The 24,431-nt window shown below is 48.4% G+C and overlaps 1 protein-coding gene across 1 annotated transcript in view; it reads left to right on the forward strand.

Annotated features, from left to right (window-relative positions):
* LOC138680259 (excitatory amino acid transporter 5-like) overlaps positions 1-24,431 on the forward strand; it is a 1,936,174-nt gene that overhangs the window by 1,349,285 nt on the left and 562,458 nt on the right. The window lies entirely within an intron of this gene.

Below are 24,431 nucleotides of genomic sequence, written 5' to 3' on the forward strand. Positions count from 1 at the left end.
CCAAACTCTAACCCAAACTCTAACACAAACTCTAACACAAACTCTAACACAAACTCTAACACAAACTGTTAGGGTTTGTGTTAGAGTTTGTGTTAGAGTTTGTGTTAGAGTTTGTGTTAGAGTTTGTGTTAGAGTTTGTGTTAGAGTTTGGGTTAGAGTTTGGGTTAGAGTTTGGGTTAGAGTTTGTGTTTTAGGGTTAGGGTTAGGGTTTGTGTTAGAGTTTGTGTTAGAGTTTGTGTTAGAGTTTGTGTTAGAGTTTGTGTTACAGTTTGTGTTACAGTTTGTGTTACGGTTTGTGTTTTAGGGTTAGGGTTAGGGTTTGTGTTAGGGTTAGGATCCCTAGGGTTAGGGTTAGGGTTTGTGTTAGCTTGTGTTAGAGTTTGTGTTAAAGTTTGGGTTAGAATTTGTGTTTTAGGGTTAGGGTTAGGGTTTGTGTTAGGGTTAGAGTTAGGGTTAGGATCCCTAGGGTTAGGGTTAGGATCCCTAGGGTTAGGGTTAGAGTTTGTGTTAGAGTTTGTGTTACAGTTTTGGTTAGAGTTTGTGTTTTATGGTTAGGGTTAGGGTTGGGGGGTGGCTTATAAGTGTGTATTCTTGTGTTTTTCAATAAAAACGCATGCATTTAAAAATGCATTCAAACGCATGTGCTTAAAAACGCAGCAAAAAAAACACCGCTAAAATTACTACATGTTGCATTTCTGCAACCCCACGCATGCAGAAAAAAACCGCATGCGCTGCAGAAGCGCGTTTAAACGCATGCAAAAAACGCATGCGTTTTTAATGTTAAGTATAGGGGAAAAAACGCATGCGTTTTTTTTGCGTTTTTTACCGCAAAAACGCAAAAAAAGCCCGCAAATGTGAAACCAGCCTAACTCTGGAACACTTCAACGGATCTTGAGCATCTGCCCAAGTAGCGTCTTCGGGAGGCCTCTGTAATTTTTGCGGGCAGTACACCAGGCTGCGGTACCTCGCGCAGAGAAGGATTTGTAGAGTGGGATGCTGGTGTAAACGTCATCAGTGTAGAGGTGATAACCTTTATCCAGCAGTGGGTGCACCAAATCCCACACAATTTTCCCACTCACTCCCAGGATAGGAGGACACTCAGGGGGTTCAATCCTGGTATCCTTCCCTTCATATACTCTAAAACTGTAGGTGTACCCTGATGTACTCTCACACAGCTTATAGAGTTTGATTCCGTACCTGGCCCTCTTGCTGGACAGGTACTGACAGAATTCGAGCCATCTCTTAAAATGAATTAAGGACTGATCCACGCAGATGTCCCTTTGAGGCACATACACTTCAGTAAACTTTTTGTTGAAGTGTTCGATGAACGTCCGAACTTTGAACAGACTGTCAAAGTTGAGGTCATCTTGTGCGGGACACCGTGCATTATCGTTATATTGCAGGAATTTATGGACGGCCTCAAAACGCGTCCGGGCCATGACTATTTGGAACACTGGAGTGTTATATAAAATATCAACACTTGAATATTGCTGAAGTTCTGGCTTCTTCAAGATCCCCATGTGGAGGACCAGGCCTCAAAACTGCATCATTTCAACTGCGTCTGCAGGAGACCAGTTAGAATATGATAAACCTGAGTTTTGTTCCTAAAATTGATGAGCATACAAATTAGTTTGCTCCACCATGAGGTTAAGAAAATCCTCAGAGAAAAAGACTTTGAAAAAGTCTAGTTCTGTGAGGCCAGTGGCATCAAACTTGATACCTGATTCTGCCACAAAATCAGGAATCAGTGGCTCGTAATTTTCGAGTGGCGAGGTCCATATGGGGTCTGCAGTGGAGTGCACAGGTTCATCTTCAGGAATGGTGGGCGCTGTTTATCTTCATCTTCATCTTCTGGAAGGTGTGCACTGTCTTATCTTCTGTCCTGCGGCGTCTGCGTGGTTGTTCCACAGGACCCGAGGAGGAAGATGAGGGGGGGAAAGATGAAGAGGATGAGGATGAAGCATCGGAAAAGTAAAGAAAAGTGGGATCCACTCCCTCACTATCAGTGTCAGAGGCAAGGAAAGAATATGCCTCCTCCAATGAATAGCGCTGTTGGGACGAACGGGACATTTTTTTTGTGAATATGGTGCTTGGATGTACTTTTTTGATAACTATGCGTACGTGTAGAGGGATAGTGATTGGTGCAAACTATTCTGAAAAGAAAAAGCTAAAGGAAAAAAGTAAATAGGGAGAAAAAAATACCTGTGAAAAGCAAAGTCTAAAACAGCAGACCCTAGCTCTGATAAGTGAACCACGTCACTTATCAAAATTCGGTGGCTGCTGGGTGTGCGAACTGGGATGTGAAAAAAAAGGAAAACGGCAGGCACGAGAGCTCTGATAAGTGAACCACGTCACTTATCAAAGTTTGGCAGCTGCTTGGTGTACGAACGGGGATGTGAATAAAAAAAAAGAAAATGGCAGGCACGAGAGCTCTAATAAGTGAACCGCGTCACTTACCAAAAAAGATGTGTGGCTGCTGAGTGTGCGAACAGGGATGTAAAAAAAAAAAGGAAAATGGCAGGCACGAGAGATCTGATAAGTGAACCATGTCACTTATGAAAGTTCGGCGGCTGCTGGATGTGCGCACAGGTGTGGTGCAAGGGGGGTGAAAAAAGTAAAATGGTAGGCACAAGCTCTGATAAGTGAACTGTCACTTATGAAAGTTTTGTGGCTGCGGGATGTGTGTACAGAGTTGGCGCAAAGGGGGCTGAGGAAAAAATAGCGAGCACGAGTGCTGATCGGTGAACTGCGTCACCAATCAACTCTCGGCGGCTGCTAAACGTGCGCACAGAGGTGGTGCAAAGAGGTATGAGGGGGGTAAAAAGAGGGGGAAGGGGGATGGGGGATTGGGGTGGATGAAGAGAGATTGGGTAGGGATCAGGGATAACACTTACAGTTGTAGTCTTTATTCTTTCTTCTGTCTTCATTCTTCTGTCTTCTTTCTTCAGCAGGGATTGTGGTGTTACATTCTTCTGTAGCACCACAAGGCCCAACACAGGAGGAGATCTGGCTGTGTAACTGCTCTGCAGGAATCCTCAGCCAGCACCGGCCTAGGATCGAGTACATCGGTACTCGAACCTAGCCTGAGACCTCATTGTTTCATCCAATCTGATTGGCTGAAACAATGAGAAAGTCTGTGATTGGCTACTCAGAATTGAACAGCCAATCACAGCGATCGGGAGGGTTGGGGGGTGGTGACAGACCCCAAGATGCCGAGGCCATCTTCTCTGAGGTAAGATGGCGTCAAAATTTTAATGCGATCACCGTGACTTAAGTCGCGATGTCGCATTAAATACCATGACGTACTATCCCGTCCCTGGGAATTAAGTCCCAGGTCACCTCGGCGGGATAGTATGTCTAATGGCAGAAAGGGGTTAAAATATTATTGAAGTCACATAAATGTAGAGGACAAGTATAACTCTAGAACAGTGTTCCCCAACTCCGGTTTTCAGGAGCCGCCAACAGGTCATGTTTTCAGGATCTCCTTAGTATTGCACAGGTGGTGAAATTATTGCCTGAACAGGTCCTGCAAGTATCACCCAGGCAATTTTGAGGAAATCCTGAAAACATGACCTGTGGGTGGTTCTTGAGCTGGGGAACTGTTCTAAAAGATAAAGTGTGCAATATGGTAAATCAATCACCTTGAAATGTAAAAAAAAGGATAGCTATTTGAAACTTAAATAGAATCTGTCAATAGAATCTCATATCCCAAACAAGTTAAGTGCAGTTAGCTCTTTCAACAAGGCAAGTCGAGAAATAACTTAACATGGCCAGTCCACTTCTCCATTACTGAGAAATCAGTGCTTGAATTATTATGCAAATGAGGCTGTAGATCTGAAATCTCTAGTCAGTTAAGGTACCTTCACACATAACGATATTGTTAACGATATCGTTGCTATTTGTGACGTAGCAACGATATCGTTAATGAAATCGTTATGTGTGACAGCGACCAACGATCAGGCCCCTGCTGGGAGATCTTTGGTCGCTGAATAAAGTCCAGAACTTTATTTCGTCGCTGGACACCTGCTGACATCGCTGGATCGGCGTGTGTGACACCGATCCAGCGATGTCTTCACTGGTAACCAGGGTAAACATCGGGTAACTAAGCGCAGGGCCGCGCTTAGTAACCCGATGTTTACCCTGGATACCATGCTAAAAGTAAAAAAAAACAAACACTAGATACTTACCTAACGCTGTCTGTCCTCCAGCGCTGTGCTCTGCACTCCTCCTGCACTGGCTGTGAGCCGGAAAGCAGAGCGGTGACGTCACCGCTCTGCTTTCCGGCTCACAGCCAGTACAGGAGGAGAGCAGAGAAGCAGAGGCAGCGCTGGAGGACAGACAGCGGTAGGTAAGTATCTAGTGTTTGTTTTTTTTTACTTTTAGCATGGTAACCAGGGTAAACATCGGGTTACTAAGCGCGGCCCTGCGCTTAGTTACCCGATATTTACCCTGGTTACCGGCATCGTTGGTCGCTGGAGAGCGGTCTGTGTGACAGCTCTCCAGCGACCAAACAGCGACGCTGCAGCGATCCGGATCGTTGTCAGTATCGCTGCAGCGTCGCTTAATGTGAAGGGGCCTTTAGGCTTTATTCCCCACCCAGCACCACCTCTTCCTGTTTGACTGATGGCTCCTTTGCCTGAAATCACATAACATAGAGGCTGTGAGTTAAGATGATGTAGCTTCTGACAGAAGTCAGTCAATATCCTCCGCCGCCAGAACAGTTAATGTTGTCCATAACTGACTTTCTAAGCCATCAATAAAACTTGTTTCTATTTTGTCATAATGTCCCCCAACCCACAGTACTTTGGGGGCAAAACAATATACTACACCCTTAAAACTTCTTACAGTTGATATTTTGTAAGACATGGTGCTGAAGGAGACAGACTACATGAGTTTAATGCGAATCTGTGTTGCAGCCTCTGCCAGTTGAGGTGCTAGGGACACTATCTGTGGTTGTAGCACTTTGAACAAGGACAAATCTCAGGGTGGGGATCAGGCAAGGGGACAAAAAAACACTGGATATTTTGCACACAAAGAATCATCTATCAGCTAAATCATGGATGACGTTGATTCTGGACGAAACTTGGGAACCAGACAAGGAGTTGAGATAATCAGAGAAGGACCTTGCTGGCATTGGTGATGCACAACACAGATAAGATGTGTCAAAAACATCCTCTGAGGTCAAATCAGCTTTTCCTATGGTCAGCTCTCTAGTAGTTAAAGCTGCACATACTGTTGACGGAGGAGGCAAACAAAACATGAAAGGTCTAGTTGTGGTAGTGTCCAGTCTTAAGGTACCGTCACACTGAACGATATTGCTAGCGATCCGTGACGTTGCAGCGCCCTGGCCAGCGATATCGTTGAGTTTGACAGGCAGCAGCGATCAGGATCCTGCTGTGCCATCGTTGGTCGGAGCAGAAAGTGCAACACTTTATTTCGTCGCTGGACCTCCCGCAGACATCGCTAAATCGGCGTGTGTGACGCCGATTCAACGATGTCTTCACTGGTAACCAGGGTAAATATCGGGTTACTAAGCGCAGGGCCGCGCTTAGTAACCCGATGTTTACCCTGGTTACCAGCGTAAAGGTAAAAAAACACAAACACTACATACTTACATTCCGGTGTCTGTCCCCCCGGCGCTGTGCTTTCCTGCACTGGCTGTGAGCGCCGGCCAGCCGTAAAGCACAGCGGTGACATCACCGCTCTGCTTTACAGCTGGCCGGCGCTGACAGTGCAGAGGAAAGCACAGCGCCGGAGGACAGACACTGGAATGTAAGTATATAATGTTTGGTTTTTTTTTACATTTACGCTAGTAACCAGGGTAAACATCGGGTTACTAAGCGCGGCCCTGCGCTTAGTAACCCGATGTTTACCCTGGTTACCAGGGGACTTCGGGATCATTGGTCGCTGAAGAGCTGTCTGTGTGACAGCTCTCCAACGACCACACAGTGACGCTGCAGCGATTGACATCGTTGTCGGTAGCGCTGCAGCATCGCTTAGTGTGACGGTACCTTTATGTAAGGTCTTTTTGTATCTGGGAATTCTTTTCCATGTTGCCACATGACCAATCAGTTGAATTGTACAGGATGTGCTGTTGGAACATAATCAGTACATTCTGGAACACATCGAAAAGGAACTACATCACATAACACAGCATCACTTGCAATTGTGAAGAAGCCAAGTGTTAGGTGTCGAGTTCCCGCTTCTGCACAAGGGGAATCTCGAGCCTTCTCCGCTGCGGTCTCCCATTCTTATCCAGCCGCAGTGGAGTCTGCTCAGCAGAGACGTCGGTCCCAGCGTCTTGCTCAGTCTCACTCTGTACAAAGAGTTACTGCTGCTTTTCCTGCTTCTGCCATTGAAGTCAGTGTTGGGCAGCGGCGAGCAGATGCTTTTGGGGCTAAGTCCTGCTTTTCTCTTTCTGAGCATGCCCAGGGCAAGATCTCCCATTGGAGATCGAGGGTCACATGCTCAGGTACTGCAGCACATCCCATTGGTCCTGAAGGTCCTGAAAGGGCAAAACTTTGGTAAGCAGCTTCCCATTGGTCCTTTATTGGAAGGTCCTGAACGTGCTGCAACTATATAAGCTGCGCATGACCGCACGGCCATGCGCTAGTGTACATTTGTAAATGTGTGTGTGTTGTGGGTGAAAGTCGCTCTTTAAATAACCCTCCCTATTGGATGACTGTTCGCGGAAGGTGTATGTTTGCTATCTAGCGCCCGACTTAGCCATCAGCACGTAAACACACAATACAGCGTCTTATTGCTGTGACCGCCAGTGCGGCGCCTTGTGCTTTCACAGCGCTTTCCTGACCCAAGGCTGGGTGGTTAGTGGCGTTCGCCAGTGCGGCACTGCATGCACTCTCGTGCTTCTAATGCTGTCACTCTGACACCTCAGTGGCGGTGTCGAGCGCATGAGGTCTATGCACTCAAATCCTGTGTCTTGGGATTGAGTTCTGAGACTCGTTGCTTGCGCTCTTGGTGCGGTACCACGGCCCTGTGACGTAACAGGGTTCGCTTCCTTCACACAGGGTGAGGTTAGCCCATGTGTGTATTCACTTTGTACCGCCATATAGTCCGTCATTACTTGGCAGCAGGTTCCATCTCTGCACGGTGGACCCTGGGCTGCGAACGCACCATACTCTATCTGTCTTATTATTTGGTGCGTTCCGCTAGCCCTAACATTACACTAGCGCCAGGGTCTGGCTAGTAATGACGGACAAACAGCAATCCTTGCGGTATATCCAGCAGCTGGAGGGTAGATTGGCAGCTCTCGAGAGCCCAACTTCAGCTGTGGATGTTACCGCAGTTGCTGTACAGGCTGCTAGCGTGGCTGCAGCAACCTTGTCCATTGCCACCCCTGTTCCGACATTATCTCGCCTCCCGCTGCCAGAAACATTTTCTGGTGATAGCAAATTTTGTAGGGGATTCGTGAGTCAGTACTCTATTCACCTCAAGCTCCTGGCTGCACGTTTCCCCACAGAGCGGGCTAAGGTGGGATTTATAGTGTCTCTCTTGTCGGACAGGGCATTGGAATGGGCTACGCCGCTGTGGGAGCGTGGCGATCATGTGGTGCAGAGTGCTCCGCTGTTCCTAAATGGGTTAGTAACTGGCTTAGTGATAGAAAGCAGAGGGTGGTTATAAATGGTATAGTCTCTAACTGGGTCGCTGTGACCAGTGGGGTACCGCAGGGGTCAGTATTGGGACCTGTTCTCTTCAACATATTCATTAATGATCTGGTAGAAGGTTTACACAGTAAAATATCGATATTTGCAGATGATACAAAACTATGTAAATCAGTTAATACAAGAGAAGATAGTATTCTGCTACAGATGGATCTGGATAAGTTGGAAACTTGGGCTGAAAGGTGGCAGATGAGGTTTAACAATGATAAATGTAAGGTTATACACATGGGAAGAAGGAATCAATATCACCATTACACACTGAATGGGAAACCACTGGGTAAATCTGACAGGGAGAAGGACTTGGGGATCCTAGTTAATGATAAACTTACCTGGAGCAGCCAGTGCCAGGCAGCAGCTGCCAAGGCAAACAGGATCATGGGGTGCATTAAAAGAGGTCTGGATACACATGATGAGAGCATTATACTGCCTCTGTACAAATCCCTAGTTAGACCGCACATGGAGTACTGTGTCCAGTTTTGGGCACCGGTGCTCAGGAAGGATATAATGGAACTAGAGAGAGTACAAAGGAGGGCAACAAAATTAATAAAGGGAATGGGAGAACTACAATACCCAGATAGATTAGCAAAATTAGGATTATTTAGTCTAGAAAAAAGACGACTGAGGGGCGATCTAATTACCATGTATAAGTATATAAGGGGACAATACAAATATCTCGCTGAGGATCTGTTTATACCAAGGAAGGTGACGGGCACAAGGGGGCATTCTTTGCGTCTGGAGGAGAGAAGGTTTTTCCACCAACATAGAAGAGGATTCTTTACTGTTAGGGCAGTGAGAATCTGGAATTTCTTGCCTGAGGAGGTGGTGATGGCGAACTCAGTCGAGGGGTTCAAGAGAGGCCTGGATGTCTTCCTGGAGCAGAACAATATTGTATCATACAATTATTAGGTTCTGTAGAAGGACGTAGATCTGGGGATTTATTATGATGGAATATAGGCTGAACTGGATGGACAAATGTCTTTTTTCGGCCTTACTAACTATGTTACTATGTTACTCTGAAACAGGTCTTTTTAGGACCTCAAGTCACCCATGATACTGCGCTCCAACTGCTGGCATTAACTCAGGGTGAGTCCTTGGTCAGTCATTTTGCCGTCCAATTCCGCACTTTAGCTTCTGAGCTGGACTGGTCAGATAAAGCCCTTATCCCCATATTTTGGAGGGGCCTGGCTGATCACGTTAAGGACGCTCTGGCCACTAGGGAGATTCCTGCCACACTGGAGGAGTTAATAACTGTCTCCACTCGAATTGACCTCTGTTTTAACGAGCGGAGGTTAGAGCGAGTCCAGTGTAGGCAGAGGTTTCGGCTGGCTCCTACCTTCGCCAAACCTCTGGAATCTCCGGTCCTGGTTCCTGAGTCACATGAGGCCAGGGAAGTGTCACAAGCGGGATCTAAGTCCCGGACCGCTTGTGCACTCAAGGTCTGTCATGTTTGCCAGCAGTCAGGACATCTAGCCACCAGATGTCCTCAGCGGTCGAGGAAACGTCAGCGTCTAGTGGTAGTAGGTGGAGGTACACTAGACACGGCGACGTTTGCCTCTAAATTGTCCTTTAAGGGGACAATTATTATTGGCTCATTCTCCCACTCGTTAGAGCTCTGCGTGGATTCTGGGGCGGAGGGCAATTTTATGTCTTCTGCCTTCGCCCAACATCACGCAATACCCCTGGTTATGCTAGCTCAACCAGTAACGGTACGAGTGGTGAATGGGTCGACACTGCCCTCACAGATAACACACCAGACCATCCCTTTTACTCTGTCCATGTCGCCATCTCATCAGGAGATTATATCTCTGCTCGTCATTCCTGAGGGAATTGATGAGGTCCTGTTGAGAATACCTTGGCTACGGTACCACTCTCATATCGAGTGGTCCTCAGGCAGAATTCTGGGATGGGGCGAATCTTGTGGGGGTAGGTGTCAGAGGGAGTGCGTTCAGGTTGCTACTACAGAGGTACCCGCAGATCTATCCTCTCTCCCCAAGCAGTATTGGTCTTATGCAGACGTGTTCTCCAAAAAGGCGGCAGAGATCCTTCCGCCCCATCACCCCTATGACTGTCCTATTGATCTCTTGTCTGGTGCTGAGCCTCCCCGGGGTCGAGTCTATCCGTTATCTCTCCCGGAGACGGAGGCAATGTCACAGTACATCCAGGAAAATCTGGCAAGAGGATTCATTAGGAAGTCAGTGTCACCTGCTGGGGCAGGGTTCTTCTTCGTGCAGAAGAAGAATGGGGAATTGCGTCCATGCATAGACTACAGGGGTCTTAACGCCATCACCGTTAAGAATAAGTATCCTTTGCCCTTGATATCTGAGCTCTTCGATAGGCTTCGGGGAGCAAGGGTATTTACTAAATTAGATCTGCGGGGTGCTTACAACCTGATTCGCATCCGTGAGGGGGACGAATGGAAGACGGCTTTTAACACCAGGGATGGGCACTATGAATATCTGGTGATGCCCTTCGGGCTCTGTAATGCCCCAGCCGTTTTCCAAGACTTTGTGAACGACATCTTCCGGGATATGCTTTCCAACTCAGTCGTAGTCTATCTGGATGATATTCTCATCTACTCTCCAGATATTGACTCCCACCGGAGAGATGTTTGCAAAGTCTTCGACCTTCTACGGGCAAACTCCCTCTATGCCAAGTTGGAGAAGTGTATGTTCGAGCAGGAGTCCTTACCTTTCCTAGGCTACATCATCTCTGCCCAGGGATTGGCTATGGATCCTGCCAAACTACAGGCTGTGATGGACTGGCAGGAACCCCATTCTCTTAAAGCGGTGCAGCGCTTTATGGGGTTCATTAATTATTATCGCCAGTTCATTCCGCACTTCTCAACTTTGGTAGCTCCCTTGGTTGCCCTCACCAAGAAAGGGGCAAATCCCAAATTGTGGTCTGAGGAGGTCTCCAAGGCCTTTAACTCCATAAAGTCACACTTCGCTAGCGCTCCCATCCTACATCGCCCCGATGTTGATAAGCCATTTATCATGGAGGTGGATGCCTCTTCTGTTGGTGCTGGAGCAGTCCTCTTCCAAAAGGATGCTCAAGGTCGGAAGCATCCTTGCTTCTTCTTTTCTAAGACCTTCTCACCAGCAGAGAGGAATTATTCCATCGGGGACAGGGAGTTGCTAGCCATGAAGTTGGCTTTCTCGGAGTGGAGACATCTCTTGGAGGGAACACGTTTTCCCTTCCAAGTCTTCACAGACCATAAAAATTTGGTGTACCTGCAGACAGCCCAGCGGTTGAATTCTCGCCAGGCCAGATGGTCCTTATTCTTCTCCTGGTTTCATTTCACCCTCCATTTTCTTTCTGGGGAGAAGAACATTCGGGCCGACGCTCTCTCTCGCTCCGTTGTGTCATCTGCGGAGGAGGAAGAGGAGCCTCGGCTTATTGTCCCCACCGAGAGCTTGAGAACTGTGGCCGCGGTTTCGCTAGAGTCTGTGCCTCCGGGCAAGACTTTTGTACCATCCAGTTTGCGACCGGAGGTTCTCTCTTGGGCACACTCGTCCAGGGTGGGTGGACATTTTGGTTCCAAAAGGACATCTGAGTTACTGGCGAGGACATACTGGTAGCCGCATATGGCTCGTGATGTCGCAGAATATGTTCGGGCGTGTGTCTCTTGCACCAAGAACAAGTCCCCTCGGCAATAGCCAGCTGGTTTGCTTTACCCTCTGCCGGTGGCGGACAGGCCCTGGGAGATGGTCGGGATGGACTTTGTGGTGGGCTTACCCAAGTCTCGTAACTGCACCATTATCTGGGTGATCACCGACCATTTTTCCAAAATGGTGCACTTGGTGCCTCTTCCACGGCTACCTTCTGCACGGGCGTTGGCTGTCTTGTTCATCAGACATATCTTTCGCCTACACGGTATGCCAGACAAAGTTGTTAGTGACCGGGGTCCCCAGTTTGCGTCTCGATTCTGGAGAGAGCTTTGTCGTCTACTCAGTATTGAGTTGAATCTCTCTTCGGCATATCATCCCGAGACGAATGGGTTGGTAGAGAGGGCCAACCAGACCTTGGTCACATATTTACGACATTTTGTTTCTGCCAGGCAGGATGACTGGGCATCCTTGCTACCGTGGGCAGAGTTTGCGCTTAACAACGCCATAGCTGACTCCACCGGTCAGACTCCATTCCTCCTAAATTACGGCCAGCATCCGCGTGTCCCTGTGCCCATGCCTGTGTCTTCTGCTGACTTCAGGGTGGCAGACTGGGCTATGGAGGCACGGGACATTTGTGACCGCACTCAGGATGCCATTCGGGCCTCCAAGGAGAGAATGAGGTCCTCCGCCGATGCTCATCGGCGTCCCGCTCCGACCTTTGCTCCTGGCGACTTAGTGTAGCTCTCCGCCCGTAACATCAGGCTGCATGTTGAGTCCACTAAGTTTGCACCTCGCTACTTGGGTCCCTTCAAGGTCCTTGAACAGGTTAACCCTGTGGTCTACCGTCTGGCCCTTCCTCCACGCTTGGGTATCACCAACACCTTTCATGTGTCCCTCTTGAAACCCGTATACATGTCCCGGTTTTCCGAGTCATCTGCCGGGACATCGGGTTCGTCTACGGACGATTACGAGGTGAACGCTATTTTGGGGTGCAAGGTGGTACGTGGCAAAAAGTTCTATCTGGTGGATTGGAATGGTTATGGCCCAGAGGACAGGTCCTGGGAGCCTGCTGAAAACATTCGGGCCCCACAGCTCATTGCTGCCTTCGAGCGTAGCGAGGCCCAAGGAGGCGGGGGGGTCCTAAGAGGGGGGTAATATTAGGTGTCGAGTTCCCGCTTCTGCACAAGGGAATCTCGAGCCATCTCCGCTGCGGTCTCCCATTCTTATCCAGCCGCAGTGGAGTCTGCTCAGCAGAGACGTCGGTCCCAGCGTCTTGCTCAGTCTCACTCTGTACAAAGAGTTACTGCTGCTTTTCCTGCTTCTGCCATTGAAGTCAGTGTTGGGCAGCGGCGAACAGATGCTTTTGGGGCTAAGTCCTGCTTTTCTCTTTCTGAGCATGCCCAGGGCAAGATCTCCCATTGGAGATCGAGGGTCACATGCTCAGGTACTGCAGCACATCCCATTGGTCCTCCAGGAAGGTCCTGAAAGGGCAAAACTTTGGTAGCAGCTTCCCATTGGTCCTTTATTGGAAGGTCCTGAACATGCTGCAACTATATAAGCTGCGCATGACCGCACGGCCATGCGCTAGTGTACATTTGTAAATGTGTGTGTGTTGTGAGTGAAAGTCGCTCTTTAAATAACCCTCCCTATTGGATGACTGTTCGCGGAAGGTGTATGTTTGCTATCTAGCGCCCGACTTAGCCATCAGCACGTAAACACACAATACAGCGTCTTATTGCTGTGACCGCCAGTGCGGCGCCTTGTGCTTTCACAGCGCTTTCCTGACCCAAGCCTGGGTGGTTAGTGGCGTTCGCCAGTGCGGCACTGCATGCACTCTCGTGCTTCTATTGCTGTCACTCTGACACCTCAGTAGCGGTGTCGAGCGCATGAGGTCTATGTACTCAAATCCTGTGTCTTGGGATTGAGTTCTGAGACTCGTTGCTTGCGCTCTTGGTGCGGTACCACGGCCCTGTGACGTAACAGGGTTCGCTTCCTTCACACAGGGTGAGGTTAGCCCATGTGTGTATTCACTTTGTACCGCCATATAGTCCGTCATTACTTGGCAGCAGGTTCCATCTCTGCACGGTGGACCCCGGGCTGCGAACGCACCATACTCTATCTGTCTTATTATTTGGTGCGTTCCGCTAGCCCTAACACCAAGTTGACTAGAAAGATGAGAAAGGCTCAAGCAATTCACCATCCTCTAAACATAATCGAGTTTGTGGTAACCAGTTTGCATTTGAAAGCAGTGCCTTGTCATTGTCATCAGCCCCATCATCATTATCCTTATCAATTCTTTTCTGTACACTTCCTCCTTGACTTCCATTGCATCGTCAGTTCTCCTTTTCTGTGTCCAAGAAACATGTTCAAATTACATTGCAGGTTTGGGATTAAAATGCAGCTTTTTGAATAACAAAATGTCCAGTATTGTATTATGTGCAGTAATTTTCCGATACAACAAACTCACCTTCTATGTTTGTGTGAAATTAAAAACTATTTTGACTGCATCTGGGTTGAATTTTCCTGATAGCTCCCTGATCAAACACAAATTATTTTAACTTCATAAAATAATTTTTCTTAAATGAAATCTGACAGTACCAGACACTTGCTGTATGATTTCAGCCATGTACAGTATGTTTAACTCTAAAATGCTGTGCCATTTTTGGAAGGCTTGATAAAAAGACTTTGTAATTTCCTAATCATTTTTTAATTAGCAAATCAGTTGCATACCACAAAATAAGGATAGTTTGGTCCACTTCTAGTTGAGAGGTCATGTTTTTTTTAAATTCAAAACAGTACAGAACACCTGTTCTGTCTCCTGAATTAAAAGACTTTTTTGTATGCCCTTGAAAGCTACTACTTTTTAATTTAACGAGCATATGAGGCAGCAACCAACAAATGGTGCTTAAAAATAGTAAATAATGAATGCAAGGAATGAAATAGTAAAGGAATCGGAGCACCAACAGTAAGCTTACGGTGTAGTAAAGTGGCTAAAAAAACCTGATTAACTAGATAAACCTACAAAAAATGTGTACAGCCAAAAAAGGCGTAAGTATAAATTTATTGAAATAAATACACACAGTAGATAAATACAAATATTTAAAATCGAGGGAACACTATAGGAAATATTGAATGGGATTAAACACCATCAATATAAATTAATGAACAAAAATTATATTAAATGAATAAGAAAAAAAAGATGACAGTTGATCAATGTAACAAAACAGAAATCAAGACTAAATAAACACGAGGCTTGTGCCAAAACAAGCTTTGGGAGTACCACCTTTCCAGCAGGAGGAACATGTGGGTAAAGAGGAATTTTGACTTCTGATATATTTTTTGATATCATACAACCCCTGGCAAAAATTATGGAATCACCGGCCTTGGAGGATGTTCATTCAGTTGTTTAATTTTGTAGAAAAAAAGCAGATCACAGACATGGCACAAAACTAATGTAATTTCAAATGGCAAATTTCTGGCTTTAGGAAACACTAAAAGAAATCAAGAACAAAAAATGTCGTAGTCAGTAATGGTTACTTTTTTGTAACCAAGCATAGGGGAAAAATTATGGAATCAAAAAACAAACAAACAAAAAAACACTCCAAAACATCACTAGTATTTTGTTGCACCTCCTCTGGCTTTTATAACAGCTTGCAGTCTCTGGACTTAATGAGTGTCAAACAGTGCACTTCATCAATCTGGTGTTAGGGCTAGCGGAACGCACCAAATAATTAGAAGGATGGTATAAGGTGCGTTCGCAGCCCGGGGCCCACCGTGCAGAGATGAAACCTGTTGCTGAGTAATGACGGACTATATGGCCGTATAATGTGGATACACACACGAGTTAGCTTCACCCGGTATGAAGGAAGCGAACCCTGTTGCATCACAGGGCCGCGGTACCGCACAAAGAGCGCAAGCAAAGAGTCACAGAACTTTGTCCCAAGACTCAGGGAAAGCGTTCCTTTAGACTTCTTGTGCTTGACACCACTACTGGGGTGTCAGAGATGAACAGAAATAATAATTTAATGCACAAGAGTGTGCGTAGTGCTGCTTTGGCGGACACCACTAACCACCCAGACTTTGGCCAGGAAAGCGCTCTCTTAGCGCACAGCACCGCACTGGCGGTCTCTGCTATCAGATGCTGTATCATGTTCTAGCTATGCGGGATAGCACTCTCAGGCGTTAGGTAGCTTCCACCATTTGCGAACAGTCAACAACACTAGGGATGGGAATGATTCAGAGCTTTCATCCATCGACAGGCATACATCCACACACACATTAATAAGTTTATACTAGCTCATGGCCGTGCAGCCATGCAAACCTTTTAGAGTGGAAGCCCTCCAGGACCTTCCTAGTGGTCCAATAGGAGCTGCAACAGGGCCTGAGCATGTGACCCCCGAACTCCAATGAGAGGTCGTCCCTTGGGCATGCTCAGAAGAAGTAAAGCAGGACATAGTCCCAGGGAAGCCTGCCCGCCACTGATCAGTACTGGTTACAATGGCTGAGCCTGGAAGGACAGCAGTAACCAGCCGCACAGTATAAGCTTGAGCCAAATGCTGGGACCAACGTCTCTGCTGCGCAGGCTCCACTGCGGCTGGAGGAGAATGGTAGACCGCAGCGGAGATGGTTCGAGATTCCCCCTGTGCAGCGGCAGGAACTCGACACCTAACATTACCACACTCCTAGGGCCCCCCTCCTTGGGCCTCGTTACACTAGAAGGCAACAATGAGCTGCGAAGCCCGAATGTGCTCAACAGGCTCCCAGGACCTGTCATCTGGGCCATGACCCTTCCAATCCACCAAATAGAATTTTTTGCCACGTACCACCTTACACCCCATGATGGCATTCACCTCGTATTCATCCGTGGATGAGCCCAATGTCCCGGCAGATGACTCGGAAACTGGGACATGTGGACGGGTTTTAGTAGGGACACATGAAAGGTGTCGGTGATGCCTAGGCGTGGAGGAAGGGCCAGACGGTAGACCACAGGATTAACCTGTTCCAGGACCTTGAAGGGACCTAGGTAGCAAGGCGCAAACTTAATGGGCTCAACTCGCAGCCTGATGTTACGGGCGGAGAGCCACAGTAAATCGCCAGGAGCAAAGGTCAGAGCGGGGCGCCAATGTGCATCGGTAGAGACACTCATTCTCTCCTTGGAAGCCCGGATAGCATCCTGTGTGCAGTCCCAAATGTCACATGCCTCCACAGCCCAGTCTGCCACCCTGGAGTCGGCAGAAGACACGGGCATGGGTACAGGAACCCGCGAATGCTGGCCGTAATTAACAAGGAATGGGGTCTGCCCAGTGGAGTCGGCTACGGTGTTGTTCAGTGCAAACTCCGCCCATGGTAGCAAGGATGCCCAGTCATCCTGCCTGGCTGAGATAAAATGTCGCAGGTATGTGACCAGGGTCTGGTTGGCCCTCTCAACCAACCCATTCGTCTCGGGATGGTATGCTGAAGAGAGATTCAGCTCGATGCTGAGAAGACGACAAAGCTCTCTCCAGAACACAGACGCAAACTGGGACCTCGGTCACTGACAATTTTGTCTGGCTTATTGTGTAGGCGGAAAGTTTGCTTAATAAACAACGCTGCCAAGGCCCGTGCAGAAGGTAGTCATGGAAGAGGCACCAAGTGCACCATTTTGGAGAAATGGTCGGTAAATACCCAAATAAAAGTGCAGCCACGGGACTTGGGTAAGCCTACCACAAAGTTCCTCCCGACATCTCCCAGGGCCTATCAGCCACTGGTAGGGGTTAGAGTAACCCAGCAGGCCGTTGTTGAGGACACCTATTCCTGGCGAAGGAGATGCATGCCTGAATAAAGTCTCTAACGTCACGGGCCATATGCAGCCACCAGTACGTCCTCGCCAGAAGCTCATATGTCCTTTTGATCCCAAAATGTCCACCCACCCTGGACGAGTGAGCCCAAGAGAGAATCTCCGGTCACAAATTGGATGGCACAAAAGTCTTGCCCAGGGGCACAGACTCTAGCGACACAGGAGACACAGTTCTCAGACTCTCAGAGGGAACAATTAGCCAAGGCTCCTCCTCCTCCTCTCATGACACCATGGAGCGGGAGAGAGCGTCGGCACGAATGTTCTTCTCCCCAGATAGGAAATGAAGGGTGAAGTGGAGCCGGGAGAACAACAGGGACCATCTGGCCTGGCGAGAATTCAGCCGCTGGGCTGTCTGCAAATATACCAAATTGTTGTGGTCAGTGTAGACTTGGAAGGGAAAGCGAGCCCCTTCCAGGAGATGTCTCCATTCTGAAAAGGCCAACTTCATTGCTAGCAACTCCCTGTCCCCGATGGAATAATTCCTCTCCGCTGGAGTGAAGGTCTTGGAGAAAAATAAGCAAGGATGCTTCCGACCTTGAGCATCCTTTTGCAAAAGGACTGCTCCAGCACCGACGGATGAGGCATCCACCTCCATCATAAATGGTTTATCTACATCGGGGCGATGTAGGATGGGAGCGCTAGCAAAATGAGACTTAATAGAGAGGAAGGCCTTGGAGACCTCCTCCGACCACAATTTGGGATTTGCTCCCGTCTTGGTGAGGGCTACCAAGGGAGCTACCAAAGTTGAGAAGTGAGGAATGAACTGGCGATAATAGTTAATGAACCCCATAAAGTGCTGCACTGCTTTGAGAGAATGGGGTTCCTGCCAGTCCATCACAGCCTGGCAGGAGCATTACAGAGCCCGAAGGGCATCACCAGGAATTCATAGTGCCCATCCCTGGTGTTAAATGCCATCTTCCATTCGTCTCCCTCACGGATGCGAATCACGTTGTAAGCACCCCGCAGATCAAGATTAGTAAATACCCTCATTCCCCGCAACCTATCGAATATCTCAGATATCAGAGGCAGAGGGTATTTGTTCTAAACAGTGAGTGCATTAAGACCCCTGTAATCTATGCATGGACGTAGTTCTCCGTTCTTCTTCTGCATGAAGAAGAACCATGCCCCTGCAGGTGACACTGACTTCCTAATGAATCCTCTTGCCAGATTCTCCTGAATGTATTGGGTCATCACCTCCATCTCCGGGAGAGATAGGGGATAGACTCAACCCCGGGGAGGCTCTGCACCAGGCAAGAGGTCAATAGGACAGTCATAGGGGCGGTAGGGTAGAAGGGTCTCCGCAGCCCTCTTGGAGAACAGATCCGCATAGGGCCAATAGTGCTTTGGAAGAGAAGAAAGATCTGCGGGTACTTCAGTAGTAGCAACCTGAACGCACTCCCTCAGACATCTACCCTCACAAGATTCACTCCATCATAGAATTCTCCCAGAGGACCACTCTATATGAGGAGAGTGGTAGTGTAGCAGTGGTATCCCTAACAGAGCCTCATCAATTCCCTCGGGAATGACTAGCAGGGAGATAATCTCCTGATGGGATGGAGACATGGTAAATGGGATGGTCTGGTGTGTTATTTGTGAGGGCAGAGTCGACCCATTCACCACTCGTACAGTCATTGGCTTGGCGAGCATCACCAGGGGTATTGGGTGGCGTTAGTCGAATGCAGAGGACATAAAATTTCCCCCTGCCCTGGAATCCATACAAAGCTTGACTGTAAGAGTAGATGGGCCAAAGGTGAATGTCCCTTTGAAGGACAGTATGGAGGAAAACGTTGCCGTGTCTAGTGTACCTCCTCCTACATCCACTAGACGCTGACGTTTTTCCGACCGCTGGGAACATCTGGAGGCAAGATGTCCTGACCGCCGGCAGACATGACAGACCTTGAGTGCACGAGCGATTGGGACTTAGATCCCGCTCGTGACACCTCCATGGCCTCATGTGGCTCGGATGCCTGGACCGGAGATTCCAGAGGTATGGCGAAGGTGGGAGACGGCCAAAACCTTTGCCTACACTGGGCTCGCTCAAACCTTTGCTCGTTAAAACAAAGGTCGATGCGAGTTGATACAGCTATTAGCTCATCCAGTGTGGCGGGAATCTCCCTAGTGGCCAAAGCGTCCTTCACATGGTCAGTCAGCTCTCTCCAAAATTCAGGGATGAGAGCTTTATCCAGCCACTCCAGCCCAAATGCTAAAGTCCGGAAGTGGACGGAAAAATGGCTGAACAAGGATGAGCCCTGTGTCAGTGCCAGCAGTTGGAGCGCCGTATCATGGGTGACTTGAGGTCCCCAAAATACCTGTTTCAGAGTGCTCAGGAACCGCAGAGCACTCAACACCACATGATCATCATGCTCCCACAGCTATGTAGCCCACTCCAATGCCCTGTCCGACAAGAGAGATATTATGAATCCCACTTTAGCCCACTCTGAGGGGAAACGTGCAGCCAGAAGCTCAAGATGTATTCCACACTTGTTCACGAATCCCCTGCATGACTTGCTATCGCCAGAGTACTTATCTGGCAGTGGGAGGCAGGATAAGGTCGGAACAGGGGTGGCAGTGGACAAACTAGCTGCTGCCATGCTAGCAGCCTGAACAGCTACTGCTGTAACATCCCACCAACCTGCCCTCCAGCTGCTGGATGTACCACTGCAGTCGCTGTTTGTCCGCCATTACTAGCCAGACCCTGGTGCTTGTATAATGTTAGTGTTAGGGCTAGCAGAACGCACCGAGTAAATAGAGATGTTTATTATAAATGGTGCGCTTGCAGCCCGGGGTCCACCGTGCAGGAGGAACCTGCTGCTATCGAATGGCGGCACTGTTTGGCGGTATAGACTAGCTCTGTTACTCCACAGAGTAACCGTGAAAGGGAAGCACTGCACCCTGTTAGCCTCACAGGAGCACAAGGTTACTGCCAAGCTGATAGCAGTCAGTGGTTATGCAACATGCAATCTCCTCACCGGAGAAGCCGGTATTCTAGGGGCTTATTTCAGCCGGGTCCCTGAACACACTCATACAATCTCCTCACTGGAGGTGCCGGTATTCTAGGGGCTTATTTCAGCCGGGTCCCTGAACACACTCATGCATAACCACACTGGCGCAAAGCACATATATGAATTGATACTAGCGCATGGCCGTGCGGCCATGCAAGCCTTATATAGCTGCAGCAAGTATAAGACCTTCCTAGAAGGAACAATGAGAGACTGCCATACCTGAGCATGTGACCCTAAATCTCCACTGAGAGATCTTGCCCTGGGCATGCTCAGTGTGTGCAAAGCAGGACTTAGTCCTAGCACCTACAGGACCTTCCTGAAATGACCAATGGACTTAGCTGCAGTATCTGACCATGTGACCCTCGATCTCCACTGAGAGATCTTACTCAGGGCATGCTAAGAACGAGAAAAGCAGGACTTAGTCCCAGAAGCGTCTGCTCGCTGCTGCCCAGCACTGACTTCAATGGCAGAAGCAGGAAAAGCAGCAGTAACTCTTTGTACAAAGTGGGACAGAGCAAGACACTGGGACCGACGTCTCGGCTGAGCAGGCTCCACTGCGGCAGGAGAAGAATGGGAGACCGCAGCGGAGATGGTTTGAGATTCCCCCTGTGTAGTGGTGGGAACTCGACACCTAACATCTGGTTCCAACTTTCTCTGATTGCTGTTGCCAGATCAGCTTTGCAGGTGGGAGCCTTGTCATGGACCATTTTCTTCAACTTCCACCAAAGATTTTCAATTGGATTGACATCCGGACAATTTGCAGGCCATGACATTGACCTTAAGTGTCTTTTTTCAAGGAATGTTTTCACAAATTTTGCTCTATGGCAGGATGAATTATCATCTTGAAAAATGATTTAATCATCCCCAAACATCCTATCAATTGATGGGATAAGAAAAGTGTCCAAAATATCAACATAAACTTGTGCATTAATTGAAGATGTAATGACAGTGCCTTTACCTGATATGCAGCCCCATATCATCAATGACTGTGGAAATTTGCATATTCTCTTCAGGCAGTCATCTTTATAAATCTCATTGGAATGGCACCAAACAAAAGTTCCATCATCATCACCTTGCCCAATGCAGATTCGTGATTCATCACTGAATATGACTCCAGTCAACCACAGTCCACGATTGCTTTTCCTTAGCCCCTTGTTTTTTTTGTTTAGGTGTTAATAATGGCTTTCGTTTAGCTTTTCTGTATGTAAATCCCATTTCCTTTAGGTGGTTTCTTACAGTTCGATCACAGACGTTGACTCCAGTTTCCACCCATTCTTTCCTCGGTCTTGACGCTTTGATGTCTTCCTTGGTCTACCAGTATGTTTGCCTTTAACAACCTTCCCATGTTGTTTGTATTTGGTCCAGATTTTAGACACAGCTGACTGAACAACCAACATCTTTGCAGCATTGCGTGATGATTTACCCTCTTTTAAGATTTTGATAATCCTCTCCTTTGTTTCATTTGACATTTCTAGTGTTGGAGCCATGATTCATGTCAGTCCACTTGGTGCAACAGCTCTCCAAGGTATGATTACTTGGGTTGAGCGAAACGGATCGGTCATTTTCATAAGTCGCTGACTTTTGGCAAAGTCGGGTTTCATTAAAACTGACCCGATCCCTGTGTGGGGTCGGCCACGCGGTCGGCGACCTACGCGCCAAAGTCTCACACACCTGTAAAGGGAGATTTAAATTCACAACGAGTTTACGTCCACCTTCTAACTGGTTTTACAGTACCAAATACCGTTTGTTAGTTTGGTTACATATTTCCAAGAATGAGGAAGTCTGGTGGAAGAGGTCATGGCCGTGGGCGGTCATTGCCAGCTGGTAATGATGGTAGTGGTGGTGGAGCATCAGGTGGTCGTGGGAAAAGCAATATAGCACCTAAGTCTCGAGTTGTTCAGCCACCGTCATCGTCTGGCTACACAAGGCCTCGAATGCTCCCTTTTCTGGGAGTAGGAAAACCGCTTTTAAAGCCGGAGCAGCAGGAACATGTTTTGGCTTTCCTTGCTGACTCTGCCTCTAGATCTTTTGCCTCCTCTTCGGAAAGTGTAAAATGTAAAAGCAGCGCGTTGTCAGTGGATGTTCCCGGTCAGGGACAAGTCGCTTCCTTGTGTTCTTCACCCAGAACAACAGAGAAGGATGAGTCAGGCGAAACAACGGGTTACTCCATGGAGCTCTTTACACATACCGTTCCTGGGTTAGAAAGTGAAACAGTTAACAGGCCATGCCCATTACAAGATGAATCGGACATGGAGTGCACAGATGCACAGCCACAGCCAGATTATTATGCTGTTCCTTTGACAACATTGCCCTCGCAGTGTACTGATCCAGAATCTGACCCTGATGAGACTATGGAGCCCTGTCACGAACGCTATAGCACCGGCTTACGTGGTGACACAGAGGAAGGTGCACAGGACATAGAAGAGGAGGTCATAGATGACCCAGTTGTTGACCCCGATTGGCAGCCATTGGGGGAACAGGGTGCAGCCGTCAGTAGCTCTGAAGCAGAGGAGGAGGAGCCGCAGCAGGCATCAACATCGCAACAGGTTCCATCTGGCAGGCCCGTATCTGGACAAAAACGTGTGGCAAAACCGAAAACAGTTGTGGGACAGGGTGGCCATCCGGTTAAAGTAGCTCAGTGTGCAATGCCTGAAAAGGTATCCGATAGTAGGAAGAGTGCAGTCTCGCATTTTTTTAACCAAGATCCAAATGATCAGTGCAAAGTCATCTGTAAGAAATGCTCAAGGACCTTCAGCAGAGGTCAGAATGTTAAAAATCTAAATACAAGTTGCATGCGTAGACATTTAACCACCATGCACTTGCAAGCCTGGACCAACTACCAAACGTCCCTTAATGTTGTTGCACCCTCTCACAATGAAGCTAGTCAGCAACGCAACATCCCTTCCCTCACTGTAAACCCACCGTTTACCACACCACCTGCAGCAAATGTGGAGGTTTTGTCGCAAGGCCAAAGCAGTCAGGGAATCACCAGGTTCTTGGTAGGAAACACTGTATGTAGGCCAACAGCAAGAATACCATCACCAACCCTCTCTCAGTCTGCCATGTCCACCGGCAGCCCCCCTAGTTCCACCATATGCAGCTCTCCAGTCCAGCTCACCCTACAAGAGACTCTCGTTAGGAAAAGGAAGTACTCATCCTCTAATCCGCGTACACAGGGTTTGAACGCCCATATTGCTAGACTAATCTCGTTAGAGATGATGCCCTACCGGTTAGTTGAAAGCAAAGCTTTCAAAGCCCTGATGGACTACGCTGTACCACGCTACGAGCTACCCAGTCGACACTTCTTTTCTAGAAAAGCCATACCAGCCCTCCACCAGCATGTAAAAGACCGCATTGTCCATGCACTCAGGCAATCTGTGAGTAGAAAGGTGCACCTGACAACAGATGCATGGACCAGTAGGTATGGCCAGGGGCGTTACGTGTCCATCACGGCACACTGGGTTAATGTGGTGGATGCAGGGTCCACAGGGGACAGCAATATTGGGACAGTTCTGCCTAGCCCACGGTCTAGGAAACAGTTGGCTGTAGGCGTTCGCCCCCCCTCCTCCTCCTCCTCGTCCTCCAGCAGAAGCGAGAGCTCGTCCACAGACCACAGTCGCACGACCACTCCATCCGCAGCTGCCACTGTTGCACACGAGGTGTCCCATTATGGAACAGCTAGTGGCAAGCGTCAGCAGGCTGTATTGGCAATAAAGTGTTTGGGCGACAACAGACACACCGCGGAAGTTCTGTCCGAGTTCTTGCAGAAAGAAACTCAGTCATGGCTGGGCACTGTACATCTTGAGGCAGGCAAGGTAGTGAGTGATAACGGAAGGAATTTTATGGCTGCCATAGCCCTTTCACAACTGAAACACATTCCTTGCCTGGCTCACACCTTAAACCTGGTGGTGCAGTGCTTCCTGAAAAGTTATCTGGGGTTACCCGACCTGCTCCTGAAGGTGCGCAGACTTTGCTCGCATATCCGCCGTTCGCCCGTACACTCCAGCCGTATGCAGAACCATCAGCGATCTCTGAACCTTCCCCAGCATCGCCTAATCATCGACGTTGCAACTCCACACTGCACATGCTTCAGAGACTGTGCGAACAGAGGCGTGCTGTTATGTATATGTTTTGTCAGCCATTGTCTGGTCAGGGAGGTCTACTGGACGAGGTGGCGGGCGAAGAGGAGGAGGATGAGGAGAATGATGGGGATGAGTATTTTTTGGATGAGAAAGCTTTTCAGGGGGCAATAGAAACTGGTGGCGTTGCATGGCCAGGTTCAGGGTTTTTGAGGGAGGCAAGT

Source organism: Ranitomeya imitator, chromosome 1 (assembly GCF_032444005.1).
Source record: "Ranitomeya imitator isolate aRanImi1 chromosome 1, aRanImi1.pri, whole genome shotgun sequence".
Classification (NCBI taxonomy): Eukaryota; Metazoa; Chordata; class Amphibia; order Anura; family Dendrobatidae; genus Ranitomeya; species Ranitomeya imitator.